A 16,179-nucleotide genomic window follows, 5' to 3' on the forward strand; every position below is an offset into this window, starting at 1 on the left:
CAAGCTGTGCTTTATTTTGTACTATTTGAACAACAAAATATTTAGAGCCTCAAATGCCACCTACATTGCAAAATCTCTGTTGTATTCCTATTTCTCAGTTGTAGGAAAATATTGGTGATCATATGTTTCAGCTCCCATCAGGGCTAGAGTTCCCATTTTAAGCAGCCAAGGCAAGAAAATCTAGCTAGATGTCAGCTTTGAAAGTGTGAGCTATTCTCTTTGTTTGACTACCTATAATTACAGGCCTTGCTCTGTGGCAGCTTTTGAGTATTTTTGTCCACCAGAGCCACATAAAAAAGCAAGCGGAGTTTGCAGAAAAGTCAGCTCTGAAAGCAGCTAATGGCTTCTAGCAGCGCCTAAGCAGCTACTGTAGCATTTAGAAACTCTGCATTAATAGCAGCTTTACATAGAGCAGCTTTCCCTATCTGGCCCTTCCACTAGAAGGAAGTTCCCAATGGGCTGTTTACTGCAGGGGTCGGTTGGTAAGTTCTCCTGTTGCAATATGGTGATTGTGAGTGAACACAGTCACCCTGCTTGCACTGCTCAGAATCTGCCTGTAATAATAATAAAAAATTGAGCTGCCCATGTTTGGATGAGTGGGAGTGCTGGGTAAATTCACCACATAACCAAGGAGTTTATATGCCTGGGACCAGTCCGGTCAGGCCATATTTCCTTCACCCTCCCTGTAGGAAATCTCAATATACTGCTGTGTAACAGGCAGAGAAAGAAAAGACCAGAGAATTACATCTAGACAGATGTCTAAGAGATAATTTATAATTACTTTACAACCATTCCTGGATGCAGGGCTTTGCATTCCTGAAGAGCTAGAGAAAAACTTCAAAATTGTCATTCTGCCTTGCTTGGCATGCCAAGATATGAGAGAAATGCTGGCCTACAAATTGTTCCACTTGCACTTGTTCCTATACAGCCTTCATTAAGGTAGTGGCAATGTGCCTCAGATAGCTCATACAGCAAATGGGAGGGAGCTCCATGAGCACAGCAGAAGGCCTTGATTTAGTTTCTGGTTTAGCTACTGGAATAATCTTATCTGATACTGATGTCTTGTGGTCTTTGCTTGTCTATAAATAACACAGGGAAGTTTGTTCATGGCAGAACTAACCTTTCACTATATGCTAGCCCAGGGAGCACCAAGGAGACAGGAATTCAAAATAATGGGAGTGATACATGCTTTTGCACAGGTCCTGAGAAGCAATGTGTCTGGGGGACTGAACCCTCCAAGCCTGCTCAAGCCTGTGATGAAAAATTACATGCTACAAGCCTAATTCTTAAATCTCCTAGAAGGAGGTGCATTGTGTGTGGTGGTTTTTGCTTTTTCTGGAAAATTGTTTGATTTTGTATTTAAAATGAAGACTTATTGTAGCTGCATGAAAATGTTGGAGAAAGTGTTCCAAGCATTCTGCTATAATCGAATTTTCTTAGTTAATTTTCTGCGTTTAGGATCAGTCTATTCAGCCATATTCAGTGTACGTTTCTCTGTGCTATGGAAGCACAGTAGCACCACTAGATGGTAGCCTTGCTTATCTCATAGGCACCGCTCTCCTCCTGCAGTCCGCCGCAGGAAGGGAGAGTAAGAGTTTCTGGAGATGGGATCATTGTGTACTGTAACTACCCCTCTGCACGGACGAACCCCTAAGTAAAACGCTGCTACACAGAGGAAAGCAGGGGAGAACGATGAACTCCTCCTCAGAGCACACTGGGGGCACAGCCAGTCCTGGTGCCAGGCTGCAAACCCGTGTGGCAGTGGGGAAGGTCAGTGGCACAGGTTTACTTGCCCATGGACATTCCCATGGACTGTCATTCCTTGTTGTAAAGTTGGAGAGATTTTGACCCAAATAAAATTGCAGTCAATAGTTCACACACAGGAACAGCAGGATGATAATGAAATTCTTTTGGTATGAGTTGATAATATAGAAAGGCCTCTCTTTTTCTTCCACTGTTGTTTATAAACACTATTCCACAAGATGTTTGTGTCTTAAGCAAAAGAGTAAGTGCCCAAGAGTTGGATTTTGATTATCATTGTGGATCCCTTCCAAATAATGATATTTTATGATTCTATGAAATATTTGATGAGACTTGCTAAGCCTAGGCAAGCACTGCATCCACACAGCAATATTTCCAAGAAGTGAGTGTATTGGGCATCAGTCCATTTAGGATGTATATGAAATTCCTTATTTTGTTTCCCCAACACTTTCTTTTTATGGCACTGCTTACTACACTGCAATCCAAAGTGCATTATGTAGAATAGATAACTAAATATTAATCATAACTCTAACCACATAGTGAAAACCACAATGCAGTGTTATTACATTTATTTTTATTAAAGAAACATTAATTTCTGAGTATCTTGCCTGAGCATTTCTGTCAGGGAAATTTATTAATAGGGTATTCACTAATAACCTTGGTAATCTGCTAGTTGTCTTGCATCTCTAAAGTAGATATAGTGCATATTCCAGGGAGAGTTCCTCTCCAGTATGCTGTCAAAGCATAAAAGCTTTCCCTCCTCCTGGATGATGTGCTTTGTTAAAGAGGGAAGCAACATGATTTGCAAATGCTGGAATGTGATGAATCACCTTTGGATGTCTCAGGAGGTCCTTCTGAAACTGATCACAATAACATGATTTTATTATAGATCATTATAACTATTTAGAGGCTTTTCTGGGCCATCTTCTTAGTCTTGAATCTAAAAATATCAATTAAAATGTGAGTTTTAGCTTATAAAAGTGTTGGATTAAATAATGTCCAATTTTAAGACAAATGGAAAAAGTGGAAAAAGTTCTAGAAAAAAGGAAAATACATTTAAGAGTAAGTTATTAAATATTAAAGTATAATTTTTAGGTGCTTTGCTCTGAATTACTTTGCTTAACTGTTGTATGTCTTCACCTAATTGTTGTTTCTTCCTGTTCATCAGTAGAGGACTTACAATTACAAATTTTTTTTTCTGTTCTTTAGGCTGGTGGATATCAATATGATCATCTAAAAACATAAATATTTTTAATTAAAGACTTAATATTGTTATTAATCTTAATGATCCTTTAAATTGTTCTCAGTTCCTGAGTGTTCTGTTTTGACCAGGAACATGATTGTAAAGGCAGGGAACAAAACACAGAAGAACGTTACAGAATGCATAGGAAAAATCATCTCTTGCAGATAAAGAGATTTGCTGTTATAAAAGGTGTGGTAAATTTTAAAGCAGACTTGGGCACTTCAGTAGGACTACAATATGTGTTTACATTTACAAGAACATGTCAGAAAATGTATGAGATGCCAATTTCAGGATTGTAATAGGCTTCTTTGACCTCCTTATACATCTTAGGCCACTCCAATATGACACTATTTTACTGCCGATTGTTTTGCATCCGCTGTTCCAGGGACCTCCTAAAATTGTTAGGAGGTGTTGAAGTAAAAGTCTGCTACATGCTTTTCATTAAACTACCATCTCATGTTGAATTTTTTGCTTTAGCAATGACCACTTTCTTCCCCTGCAATCTCAAAAGTCTAGCTTGGCAAAACAGACAATATTCCACATATTTGTAAGGCATTAAACAGAAGTATCTTCCTGTGGGTGTGTTCTATTAAGCCTCATTTCTAACTGTCTGGGCTGTTGCTGTGATTCCCTACTCATCCATCTCAAGATGTGTGTAGGGATTTAATCTGAGCCGTAACCCTATAGCAGTGCACACAGGTTAAAGCAGTGACGTTGCCAGGCCTGGTCCTTTACTTGTTTGTTTTCTGCACACCTTTCCATTCACACTGGTTACCTGAGCTTTGAGACCAACCAGAACACAGTTGCCTGGAGCCTATGCCCATGCCAAGCACACTCCATTAATCCATGACCAGATGGGGTTTGCTAATGCTCATCAGCCATGTAGGTGTGTAGCCCACTGCCATGTTGCTAATTGGTGCCCATATCCACTGTGAAAAACAATTCCTATAATCACAGAAACATAAAATTTGAATCATAGAAACCTACAAAAAGAGATTTAAGATCATGAAGTCTAATCATTAACCTGACACTGCCAAGTCCACCACTAAACCACATCCTCAAGTACTACACCTACCCATCCTGTTAAACACCTTTAGAAATGGTGATTCCACCATTTCCCTGTTCCAATGCTTAACAACCTGTTCAGTGAAGAAACTTTTCTTAATATCCAGCATAAACCTCCCATGGTGCAACTTCAGGCCGTTTCTTCTTGTCCTATTGCTTTTTACCTGGGAGAAGTGACCCACCCCAAGCTGTCTACAACCTCCTTTCAGGTAATTGTAGAGTGATAAAATCTTCTAGGGCTTCCCAGCCTACCTGGCTGTCTCCCTGTCTACCTCTGTCCCTCACTATTGCCGGAGGAGCACCGGGTTACAGCAGGTGGCATTTTAGGAGAGTCATTCCCACTGCCTCACCTGACATGGGCATTACCACACATGCCAAGCACGAGCCAGAACCCTTTTTATTCCCTAAGAAGAAAAAAAAATATTTTTTTCTTTTTCCCCAGGGGGTAGACCTGCCTCACACACAACCTCTTCTCTTTCACAGATATACATCTGCTCTGATGTGGGCTGCTGACCCCGTTGGGCTGGCCCGGGCCGGGCCGGGTCAGGCCCAGCGGGCACTCTGCCGCCATGGCGCCGCGGCCATCGCCCCTGGTCCCGCCCGGCGCCACCCTGCGGCCCGCGGCTCTGGGCGGCGGCCGGGGCGGAGGGAGAGGAGGGGCGGTGGCGGCCGGCGGCCGGAATCGTTTCCTGGGTAAGCGCAGCGGGCTGGGAAGCGTTTCCGGAAGGCTGGCCGCATCCCGCAGCGGCTTCGGGCGCCTCCGGGGCGGGCGGAGGAGCGGCGCGGCGGGCAGGTGCGTTCCGCGGCGGGCGGCGGGAGGGCACGGCAGGGCAAGGCAGAGCACGGTAGGGCACGGCAGGGCAGCGCGTCCCGTTCCGCGGCAGAACCCCGGTGCGCGGCCGCCCGCGGTGCCGCCGCTCCGCCCGGCCCGGTGGGACCGGGCGGGAGGCCGGGGGAGGGTCCCGCCGCCCTTGCTCGGGGTCGTTGCGGCGCATCCCGGTCTCGGGGGTGCGGGGCCGAGGCCGGCCTGCGGTCCGCTGCCTTCCCCCGGTGTGCAGGAGCGCTGCCGCCGCTGCTGCTGCAGAGCGCTGGCCGAGCCTGCGGCGAGCGTGGGCTCTGCTCCCGCGGGCGGCGAATAGCAGCGGCAGCTGGTCTCTTTCTACTGCTGGTGGTGCGGTAAATGGTAAAATGTTAAAAGTGCCTGTAGTAGGTTTGCTTTGTTTTGTATTGTTTTTTGGTTTTGGGATGGTTTTTTTTGGTTTTTTGGGGTTTTTTTTCCCTTTTTTTTGTTTTCATTAGTAGAGTGAGCAGGTTGAGCTCTGTGATTAAATCGTACTCGAGGGTTACGCGCGGGGCTGCAAATGGGAAAAATCCGGTCCTCGGAACAAAACGTGGAACCCCATGAATCCGTCTTGGAAGTTGTCAGGACTTTGCTTGGGTCCCAAGGCAGCAACGGAGCTACTTTTCGTTGCGGCTAGAGAGGCAGATAAAATGAAAGTGTAACGGTTTGTATTTGTACTTCATTGCTTTGCCTGCTTGTTTGCAATGCTTTGTAATTCTTGGCTGGGCTCCTGCTTGCCGGGGAGGGTAAGTGTACTTCTGGGCTTTAAACACAAAATAACAAAACCAAGGAAAAAACCCAACTCTGCAGCGCTGGTGCGTTGCTGGGCTTTGTGTGCTGTGGATGCTGTACGTGGTAAATGGTACCTGCAGTCAGTTGTTTGGGGTAACAGTGTGTGCTGCAAGTGTCAGTGCTTCCCCAAGATCTGCTAGGGTGCCCCAGGAGCTGAGCTATGGTTGCCGCTGAGCTGCTGCGGGTTTGCTGTGTCCTCTGGCTCGGAGGTGTGCTCCTGCAGTTTGTTCTAGATCCTACATGTCATGCTCTGGTATTTTCTGAACGCCTGAATGAGTTGTCTGTCTTGTGTTTAAAACTGTTTTCTGCTGGCATAATTGTATTTAGTTAAAATAAGAGTGCAGATGTCCTAGCACTTAAAGGAAGAGACATCCTCTTACGGTGACCTTGGGACAAAATCTTGGCTGATTAATTTCCTTGTCTGGAACAGTCATGCGGAGTGAGGATATTTTTGTTCTTCCTTTACAGCAATGAGCGTGTGATGAAATACATTTTGGCTTGTATTTTTTGGGGTCTTTTGTCAGTTGAGGGAATCAAGGTCTGGAGAAGACTCTTTGGGATGAAGAGTAATTTTATCCTGTGTTATGAAGAAAACATAACTGTTGTAACAAGGAGGAAGATTCTTGGCTCTGAAGCAGTACAAGTGAATGTGCCTTTCCCAGCAAGAGTCATCTAAATAGTAGATTACAACTGTGGGAATCATTTGCTAGGAGAGGAAATGCATGACTTGGAAACCTGGATTATTATTTTCATTTTCAGTTCTGCAGCTAAGCTGGAAACCAGTGACAAAATGGGTCATTTTTGGTATGGTGTTGGGTAGACTTTGCCATTGTTCAGGAGGGATGGAGTTTTCCTTAGGAAATGCCTGAGGAGCCTAGAAAGCGCTGCTGCAGGATTTGAGCTGAAGAGAGTGGTGACTTCAGGAGCTTAAGGGGGAATTTGAGTACTTGAGATTGCCTGCTGTAAGGATTTTTTAGCAGAGGTTGTGAAAAACTGAAGTGAATCCTGGTAGTTGATGGTAACGGTGAGCCACTGACTGATTACCTCTCTGTCAGATAGCAAGCTTTGACACAGGATGTGTCGTCAGACTTGAACAAATCATCCACACTGAAAACAAACTATCCTGTACATCCCTTTCTAGTGGGACACAAAGTCCTGCCTTTGTACCCTGCTGTGAGCAAGGAGCTCCATTACTGGGAGGGGAGCAGTGGAGCCAGGGATGTGCTGGCTGATCCCTGACCAAGTTGCTGCTGTGGAGAAAGTGAAGGTGATGGTGGAGGATGTCAGGCCAGGACACATCAGGAGCAGTGGTGGAAGGGGTGTGAGCTGTGTGAGTGCCACGGGCACTTCTCTCACCTGTGCTGCAGGTGGGACAGTGCAGACTGAGGCTGGAGGACAGCAGTGTCAATTATTTCAGAGAAGACACGGAAAACCTGGCTTGTTTAGCCTAGCAAATAAGGCTGAGATGGAATATGATTGCAGTCTGTAAGTACAGCTGGGATATAAATACTAAAAAGGAAGAGAGGAGGTATTTAAGCTAAAGAACAATGTTGGCATGAGAGGAAATGGATATAAACTGGCAGGAATAAACTTAAGCTGAAATTTACACAGTTTCTTCCTAAATGGGCTCAGGTTCCAGAACAACCTTAAAATGGGATAAATGGAGTAAACCCCTTAACTGGCTCTTGAGGATATGTTGAGGAAGCCTGTATTGTATGCTTGGCTGTGGCAGTAGGAGAGAAGGCTTGGTAACTCAAGAAAAGCTTTTCTGTATGCCTGAGTTAACTTTATATAGATTTTATGTGTTAGTGTTTCTTATTTTTAAATTCTGACTCTACAAAACTGGTATAAAAATGCCTGCTTTACAGCTTGTATTGCTACATGGTTGCAATGTGCTTAGTGGCTGCTTTCTGAAATGTTTTGCTTATTAGGTTTTTTTCCCCCTCTAGAATAATGTATTGTCTAACAACTGCATCTAATTGTGTGGAAAATCCTTTTCCTTAAAGTACCCGCTGTGCAAAAGGAAACTATGTGTTTGTATATATGAGCTGCTTGAGCTTATTAACTTTCAGGTTAAAAAAGGAACTGCAGCAATTCTGCCCCCCCTCATATGTAAGTAATTCATAAATCCTCTCAAAAAGGAGTTCTTGGGGGGGCTGTACAGTAGGCCCAGATAATGTGAAATGAGACCAGTTCTCCAAGGTATGCTGTGACTGGAAGACCATAATTAAATAAAGTTAAAACAAATTTGAAAACAAGTCTAGTGGAGCTAGTTGTGCATGGGATTTGTCTAATTCGTTGTCCTGCAGAATATCTGAGTTAGTGGCATGGTGGTTGCAGTAGTTGAACTTGTATGAGGTCTGTAGTTGGTTTGAAAAATATTGTCCAACAAGGAATGCAGCCAGCTGCAGATGCTGTGTAATGGTTACTGTGACTGTGAGCAGAACCTGACTGCTTCTCATGGTGATCAGTATCCCAGCACCTCTGTGCCTGTTTCCTTGTCTCATTATGCTTTGGACAGAGCACTGATCTATGCTGTCCCCAGAGATTTAAGGAGCAGAGGGTGTTTGTGGGATGCTCTATGTGATGTCCTGCTTTAATTGCCTAATTCTTTTTACCCTTCAGCCTGCTTCCCTTGTAATCTGTTGTCTTCTGCAACCTTTTTTCTTTCTTCCCTTTTCCTTTTTTTATTTTTGGTCACCATGAAAGCAGATGTCAAAGGAAAAATAAGAACAGGATGCCCTTATTCAAAACCTCCTCTGTAGATACTGTCTGAAGCTCTGGCTGTTCTCAGTTTGTTGTTACCAGAGTTGGGTGCATGCTTTCCCTTCAAAACATTTGGTGGTTTTTGGTTCCAAATGCCTGTCTGGTCTGTCTGCAGCCTCCTGGGACCTTGTTGCAGCCTCCATGGCCTTCAGCCAGGAGTGCTGCTTGTCTGCAGGCCTGCTGCTGGCTGGGAAAAGAATTCCTGATTTCTGCTTAGCTTCCCCGGGATCCCTGCTGAGATTATTGTCTCTTTTACCACTTTCCATTCACCTGCCAGGGGTGCCACAGGTAGGAGGCTGTAGAGCTCTGGCAGGAGAATTTGAGGGAATTGTGGTGTGGAGGGTGCCTTGGGATTGCTGATGACCACTGGTTTATCTGTGCCTCATCTGGGAGGTCCTGGTTGCTGAAGTTTGTTGCCAAGGGTGTAAGAGCAGACCCTGCAGCAAGGCTAGGGGGAAATGAATGTAGGAGTCTGCCCTGATAAAGACAGCAGACATTTGGCCTCCATCACTCTCAGGATAGTGAGTTAACCTTGTTAAAGAAAGTGGATTTCTTTATGCCTTAAAAGGATAATACTCGATTTAGCTGGAGATCTAAGGTCCGCCTCAAAGTTCTGTCTCCCAATGTTAAAACCATTTTCTTTCTTTAACTGCAACATGCTGAGCTTCAGTCTCCCCTGAAAATGTGATATTTGTTTGGATAAGTGTTTAGATCATGACTTTTACTGCTGAACAAACCCTGCATCTGGGTGTAACACTGATTAGTGCATTTTTAAAGTGGTCTGCATACCAATTAGGATGATTAACTAGATGCAAATATGTGCCTTTATCAGTAGTCTTTGCTGCATTTGATACTGAGCACTGATCTCAGATGAATGAAGTCAGGCACGGTTCAGTCTAGGAATTCATGAATGTAAACTACTAGCTTGAGTAGTAATGCATTGAAAGTAATATGTGACAGAGAGAGGTTTCCTAGAAAATAAAACATGCAAATTTTTCTTCTGATCCCAGTCCCAGATAGCCAGTGTCTGTAATTCTGGTTTAATTTATTTATGAATAGTGCTATGGCTGTAAAGTACTTTAACCAAACTCCTGGCAGACTTATATTTGACAGTTTAATCTGTCTGACTTCACAATTTAAAACCCCTTCTAAAATCTCAATGGTGTCCTCCTGTAGCTATGCCAAAATGGAGTTATAACTCCATGATTTATTACTGTTTGGCTGTTCTTATTTTCTGGAGAAGACTTAAGGGGAATCTTTTTTTCCTTTGTCTTCCTTGCTGGATTACATTGCAATCCAGATAATATACCCTGTCAGACAAAGTATCAGATCTGTCTGCCTTTGGGAAAACCCTCCTGGAAGCACTAGTCATGCTTCACTATGATATGCTTTTAAGCAATTTTGCAGTGTGTTGAGTTGTTCTGTTGGAGGTTTCTTTTTCTTTGCCTTTAGTGCAAGTGCAGTTTAATTTTCAAAGGCACCAAAAGGAACAGTTCTAAAGTACTTCTGCAGATTTCAAGTGTAGATGATGTGTTAAAAATACCATTTGAATTTGATGTTGGTGTTAAAATATGTTTAATGCAGTACTCTCTTAGTCACAACTGATTTTTTCCTTATGTCCATTAATTGGTTATGGAGGGAGGTTTCCCAATGTAATTACTGTGTGTGAAGGACAGATTCCAGAGAGAAGGAAATTGGCAGGCCTTAATGTTCCTTACCTTTACGAATTAACTTGTTTTAACAGAAGAAGCTACCATAAGCTTTATATGTTTTGTTGTTGTTGTCTGTTGTAGAAATGTATCTTTGCAGTGTTCTCAGGATAGTTACTAAATGGCAGTCATTAGTGTGACTAATATTGCACAAAGACTTTCTTGGAAAACTTGGAAGTATAATTTCTCAGATGAATTGAAGGGAGATGCTGCAGGGTTCCTACAAGGCAGCTGCAGAATTCAGCAAATGAGGAGCTTGACATTAAACTATTTTGTGTATCTAATATAGAATTTCATTTACCCAAACTGCTGCTTCCACTTCATAAGGAAGTGTAAGCAGTAGTTTGGCTAAATATGGCAACTAATTCATTGCTCTTGTGTTTGCACTTGTCTTGTTAATTCTATTTGCAGAGAGGTTTATTGTTAGGAGGAGATATTTCTTAGCAAGGTGTTGAATTGTGTAGCTATGGAGAAAGCTGTGCAGAGAGCCACCATGAAACATGAAAGGGAACTGCAAGGAAGAGAAATAAGGAGGAGGAATTCTCTCCCATGGAGAATTTGGCACTTGACAGATAAAATTGGGATTTAAAAGCGACATAATGGAAAGAAAGTTTAATTACATTGTGTAAATGAGGTGAAGATACATAGGAAACTGTATAAAATAAATCTATGAGCTTACAGCAAGATTCATTTGGAAGTAAATACAGTAGGCAGCCTGAGTGTTTGGGATGCACATGGCATTAAGAAAACCTTCAGCATTATGCGATGATCTTGTCTCCTTGCCACCCTGCATGCCTCCTGTGTGAGCAGGAGAGGCAGATCTCCATGATACTTTGTTGATGGGGTTTTCTGGGCTTTTTTTTTTTTTTTCCCTGATACCCACGTGGGTGTAAAACCTTTGGGGAATGAGATCTCACCAGGTCAGGCACTCTGGTGGAGTGGCATGTTGAGAAATAACTCATATTTTTCTAGTCGTGTGGGAGTCTGCTTGCCTTTTTCTTCTTTTTTTTTCTTCTCTTCTCTTTCCTTCCCTCTCTCTTTTCCCCACCATAATTCAAGAAAACAATGAAACAGCACAGGAACCATCACTGAAGGGAATGGTTTAACAGAACTGTATATGAAAAGATACACGTACTCAGACAAACAGGACTTTTAAATATTTTTTGAGAAGTTTGATATTAATTCTCTTAAAAAGTTCTCCAATTTAGGAAAAATGTTTGATGATGCTTGTGTATTTGAAAAGAGAAACATTAGAAAAAACCCCATATTTTTAATTATTTGAAGTTTGCTTCTTGGAAACATTTGAGATTGAACTTATTGTTAGCTAACTTTGTAGGTTGTTAAGAGGACTAACAAAGGATATTGAAGTAACACAAAATAATGATGGCTTTAAGCATGTGTTATTATTTAAGCATGTGCAAGAGCTGCTAGCAAGCAATGCTTAATTATATATATGTTTTAACCTTATTTTTATAATCTTTGCATGCTGTTATGTCAGTGTTGACATGTGTAAACTTTTTCAGTGAAATATCCTGTATATTTCCTTTTGCAAGTACAGATTTAAACATGGGTAAAAATTCTGTATCTGCCAAAATATAGGAAGCTTTCTGGTAGAGGCATTTCAGCACTGAGGGACCACTAATTCTTTTCTGAAAACCAATATAGATATGTCCTAATGTGATAAAAATGGTGCTGTTTGTCAAGGAAATGGCTTAAGTGTTCCCTGGGAAGTTTGTCTTTGCAGCCTAACAGCATGTCAATATTGTGATGCCCTTGCACTGAAGTGTAACTCTTGATGGCAGATCACAGAAAATTCAGGAGTTCTCATTGAGGAGTCTGTGTGGGGAAGGGAATCAAGAGGGGCAATTGGGACATTGAGGGATGTCAATGAGGCTTCATGCCAGAAAAATCCTGAAGTCAGGGGATCCTCAGAGCATGGTTAAAGGTTTGTTCCTCAGGCAGGAGTCAATTTCTGTTGTTTTCTATCTTGCTTTGGGCTAAAACTCAGTCAGCATATGTAGGAGGATACAATATAAGGAAATAAAGGTAGTATAGAAAGTAATCTTACCCCCTAAAGAGTTGCAGCTGAGCCAATTAGGAGAGATTGGGAGCAGGCCTGACTTTAACAGGCCGCAGCTGTAGCCGATAAGCAGAGTGTTATGAAGGAGTGGGTTGGTGGGAACTGGAGTCAGCTGGCTGCTGTGAGGATAAGCAAGAGTCAGTGCCTAGAGGAGCTGACTATGAGAAACATCAAGGAGGTATGAAACTCTAGCAGTGTGGAACCTTTGCAATGTAATGACAATAGAACCTTTGTAATGTAGTGACAACATGTTGGTTCTGAAATTCAGTCTCCATGCTGTGCTTTGGCCAGCTGGTGTGTAGGAACACATACAATGATATGATAGGATTTTGCTTGTTTTTAGGCAGAAAACAGGGGGATCCCTTGGTGCTTCCCTGGTCCAACCAGCAAGTCAGGGGGTGATGTTTGTTCTCCCCCCTTTCCAGTGTGTGTGCACACATTACAGGGAAGGGAACAGCTGACAGGCAGGGTATGGCAAGGTGCATCCCTAAATTGGCTGTTTCCCTGGTAGCAGAGGCTCTGGTGACCCTTGTAGGCTCAGAGATGTGGCAGCTGAGAGCTGTCACTGTGCTTGCCTTGCAGTAACCCCGAGGCTGCACTGAGCAGTGCACCCTGCCCGTGTGGAGAGGCCCAGGAGCTGGTGGCTGGCTGCCTGCCATCCTGCAGCACAGAGCCTGCCTCTGCTGCTGCCAAACCAGCAGGTAGGAGTGCTGGCTGGGCGGAAAGCATTCTGTGGGATTTATCCAAAATAAATATCTAATTTTGCATGGGTGAGGCTGAAATTCTTCAGCTGCACCTCCTGCTAGAGCAGAAGAGAAACCCTCCTTTTTGTCTCAAAGCTTTTCAGCTTCCGTGCATATACAAGGTAAAGCTATTATTTTCCTAAATTTCAAGTTTGGGTTCTCCATCCTTGAGTTGTGATGGATGTCTAGATCTGTACTGCTTTGAAAACCTGTTTGAAGGCATATAACCCAAACTTCTGTGAACCTCCCCCAAAAGGCTCACAATTGAGGCATTTAGCTGAATTTTTGCTTCTGCTCTGTGCTTCTACATAGTCCTTGAAGTGTAAATATAGAGCTGGAAAAAATAGCACTTGATCTGGTATCCCAGCTTGCACTAGGAATTAAATGAGGAAATATGAGCTTCTGCTATAAATCAGAAATTTGAGTTTCTTAATAGTTGGCCTGATAAATCCTATTACTCCTCGAAAGCTGTTAAGGTTTATGTCTGTAAGTCCTAAGGTTGATTTAAATCTGTGGGTTAAATAACACATATGCAAAGGTTTAAAATAAGGCTGTCAGCCCACACAGCACGTTGGCTGTAAAACCAAGACTGGACAGTGTGGGGCTGATTCAGGATGTGCTGGTCCGACTTCCAACCTAGCTGGTGTTGAGCTTTAGCTTCTGCTGCCTATACTGCCTTTGCTGCAGTACAGGGATGGAAAATTCACAGGCTGCTGATGTTTACTCTGAGAGAACTAATGACACTAGAACAGAGGGTGGCTACTTTTGGCACAGTGTCACCAGGCTGTCCTAGAGAGCTCTTCCATGGCACGCAGTGTGAGCGTGTCCAGAGTTCTCCTGGAGCACTCTCCCTTGGCACACAGTGTGAGCCTGTCCTGAGTTGTCCCTGCTGCAAATACTTGACCACTTCCTCAGGCAGACGGTGTTCAAGCAGGGAGCTAGGCTTTCCCCATTCTGGGCTTGTTCTTTGAGCTGAGGTTGCAAGCAAATATTTTAAGCATGGGTAGATGCAGTGTGCTGTTATGGCAGGATTTGTATCCTCCTTGCACAAGGTGAGCTTGAAAGGAGGTATTGAAATTCTAGATCCTTGATGGTAGAGGATGAAACTGAATTTGAATAGATTTTAAACTGACAGAGGAGGTGCTCTAAGGGGTGTGACACACATACCCTGCAATTCCAAAAAGAAGGTACTGGTGCTCCCGAAGGCTGGCTCAGGAAAGGCCCCTGCCAGAGGACTCGGTGGAGGTAGGAGCTAGTACATAAAGAGGAATCTTAATTACACAGAGGAGCTAGATGATGAGATTTGCTGCAAAATGCAACAGTAAAATAAGCCTAAGTCACTTGCACAGAGTTAGACACCAGCCTGGGTATAAAACTCTTGTGGAGCAGTGGGGAGGCATAGTCTGTGCAAAGTACAAATAAATACATTTAAAAATGTTTTCTAAGTTTCTTTCTTTCCTCTCCTTGTCTGTTTCAAGGACAGGCCAGGGTTTATCCTGTAAGATTCTAAGTAACCAAATTTGCAAATAATTGTGTTTTGTTTTGCAGAAACTGACATTTACATATGGGAGTTTCACATACAAGCTATGTTCCTTTGCATTTTCTTGGCTATTGCTAATGTAGTAGTGTCTGTGGCTTTTATTATCTCTAATTCAGAAGCATAAGCTACCTCAAATGCTTTCACAGCACAACAAAGAGTTTTAATAGGCCATGAGAGACCCTGTGCAAAGCTTGTCAAGTAGCCACATCTGGTTGGTAAAAGTGGGTGATTAAAAACCAGTGTTTTCCAAAGGCTTGTAAGCTGAGTGTGACAGGCTCATTGATTAGCCATGTTTCTACCTCTCTCAGAAGCTGTGGCTGAAAGAACTTTTTCTTTGGAACAGGGCAGTGCACACAGGAATGCTTGACTCCTGTGGAGGGTAATACTTACTTACCTCAGATGGTATCTGCACAGCATACAGGAAATTGTAGTAAAATTATTGGTACTTTTCAAATGGGTGTTTTCAAGGTTTTTTACCATAACTAGAAAGCAACAGAATATCTTAAACTTGATAAAATGTTTCAGTTTGAAGCACTAGGCTTTTGTGTGTGAAGACCACATCACAATTTAACAAGGTGCAGTGGATTGGTATTGCTGAGTGTTGGCTGAGGCAGAGCACACAGAGGCAAAGCACTGTAGTGAAATAACAGTATGGGTTGGATACACTGATGGGGAGCAAGTGTTTAAAAAAAAGACAGCTCTACTGGGAAGTCTAGCTCTAGTGCTGTTACCTTAAGGGTCACCAGGGATGGCTTCAGAAACTGAGCTCACTTTAGAACAGTACCCTGTTGTCAGAATCAAGATCATGAAATTCATGTCTTGCTTCCAAAGGGAAGTAGTGCTAGGAGGCTTTTACATGCTCATTTCCCTTGTTTACTCCATGCTTTTTCATGGTATAAAAATATCTGTGTTTAAAACAACCTTTTTCTTAAAACAATTCTCTTTGAAGAGAAAAGCAAAGTGCTTTTCAAATTAGGTGCTCTGAGCACAAAGTTAAGAAATAGCATGCCAATGGGAATTTTTAGATCTGCTGGTTATCCTGTTGTCCCGTGGATTTCACCACATTAATACAGCTTCTGATAATTGCACCCTTGACCCAGTTACTGTTTTTATGCTTTCCTTTCCACATCAAGTCAGGCAAGCATAAATGTTTAATGTATATTAGAATGAGAAGTTGTGTCTTCAGAAATGAATCACTGTGGAAGGGGAGGAGGGAGAGCAGCAAGTCTTTTGGGGTTTTCTTCCCCACATTCTGAAAGAAATTGTTAGGTAGATGCTGTGTTTAGGTGCCACCACACCAATGGGATTTCTCCCTAAATACTGGTTAGGGTAGATGAATTTCTTAAGCTGTATTAATTTTTTGAGCTGAAAACTTTGTATGCAAGTTGCATGTCACCAGTGACTGTGTTGCCAAAGAAGGTTTATTGATGCCACCACTCAGGCAAGTGGCATATTTTGGACTTTTACTCCTGTGAGATGGTAATTGACTGCTGGTGCATATTATAAGAAGGCATTGAGAAAAAGTAAAGGTGCTTTTTAAAAGAGGGAGTAATTACCACAATAATTTTCTGTGTAGGGACATTGGTAATTTAAAAGAAGTGAGTCAATTCTTTTTTTTTTTATTCTTGAGGATAAAAAT

General features: G+C 42.8%; 1 protein-coding gene across 4 annotated transcripts in view; it reads left to right on the forward strand.

Moving 5' to 3' along the window:
- Positions 1–4,828: 4,828 nt before the first annotated feature.
- Positions 4,829–16,179, forward strand: part of APBB2 (amyloid beta precursor protein binding family B member 2) — a 163,731-nt gene continuing 152,380 nt past the window's right edge. For all 4 annotated transcript variants that reach the window (XM_058803109.1, XM_058803112.1, XM_058803111.1 and 1 more), the window contains exon 1: positions 4,829–4,862. The gene's annotated coding sequence lies outside the window, so the exon portion shown is untranslated. The remainder of the gene's footprint in view (positions 4,863–16,179) is intronic.

The sequence above is a fragment of the Ammospiza caudacuta genome, chromosome 4 (assembly GCF_027887145.1).
Source record: "Ammospiza caudacuta isolate bAmmCau1 chromosome 4, bAmmCau1.pri, whole genome shotgun sequence".
Lineage (NCBI taxonomy): Eukaryota > Metazoa > Chordata > Aves > Passeriformes > Passerellidae > Ammospiza > Ammospiza caudacuta.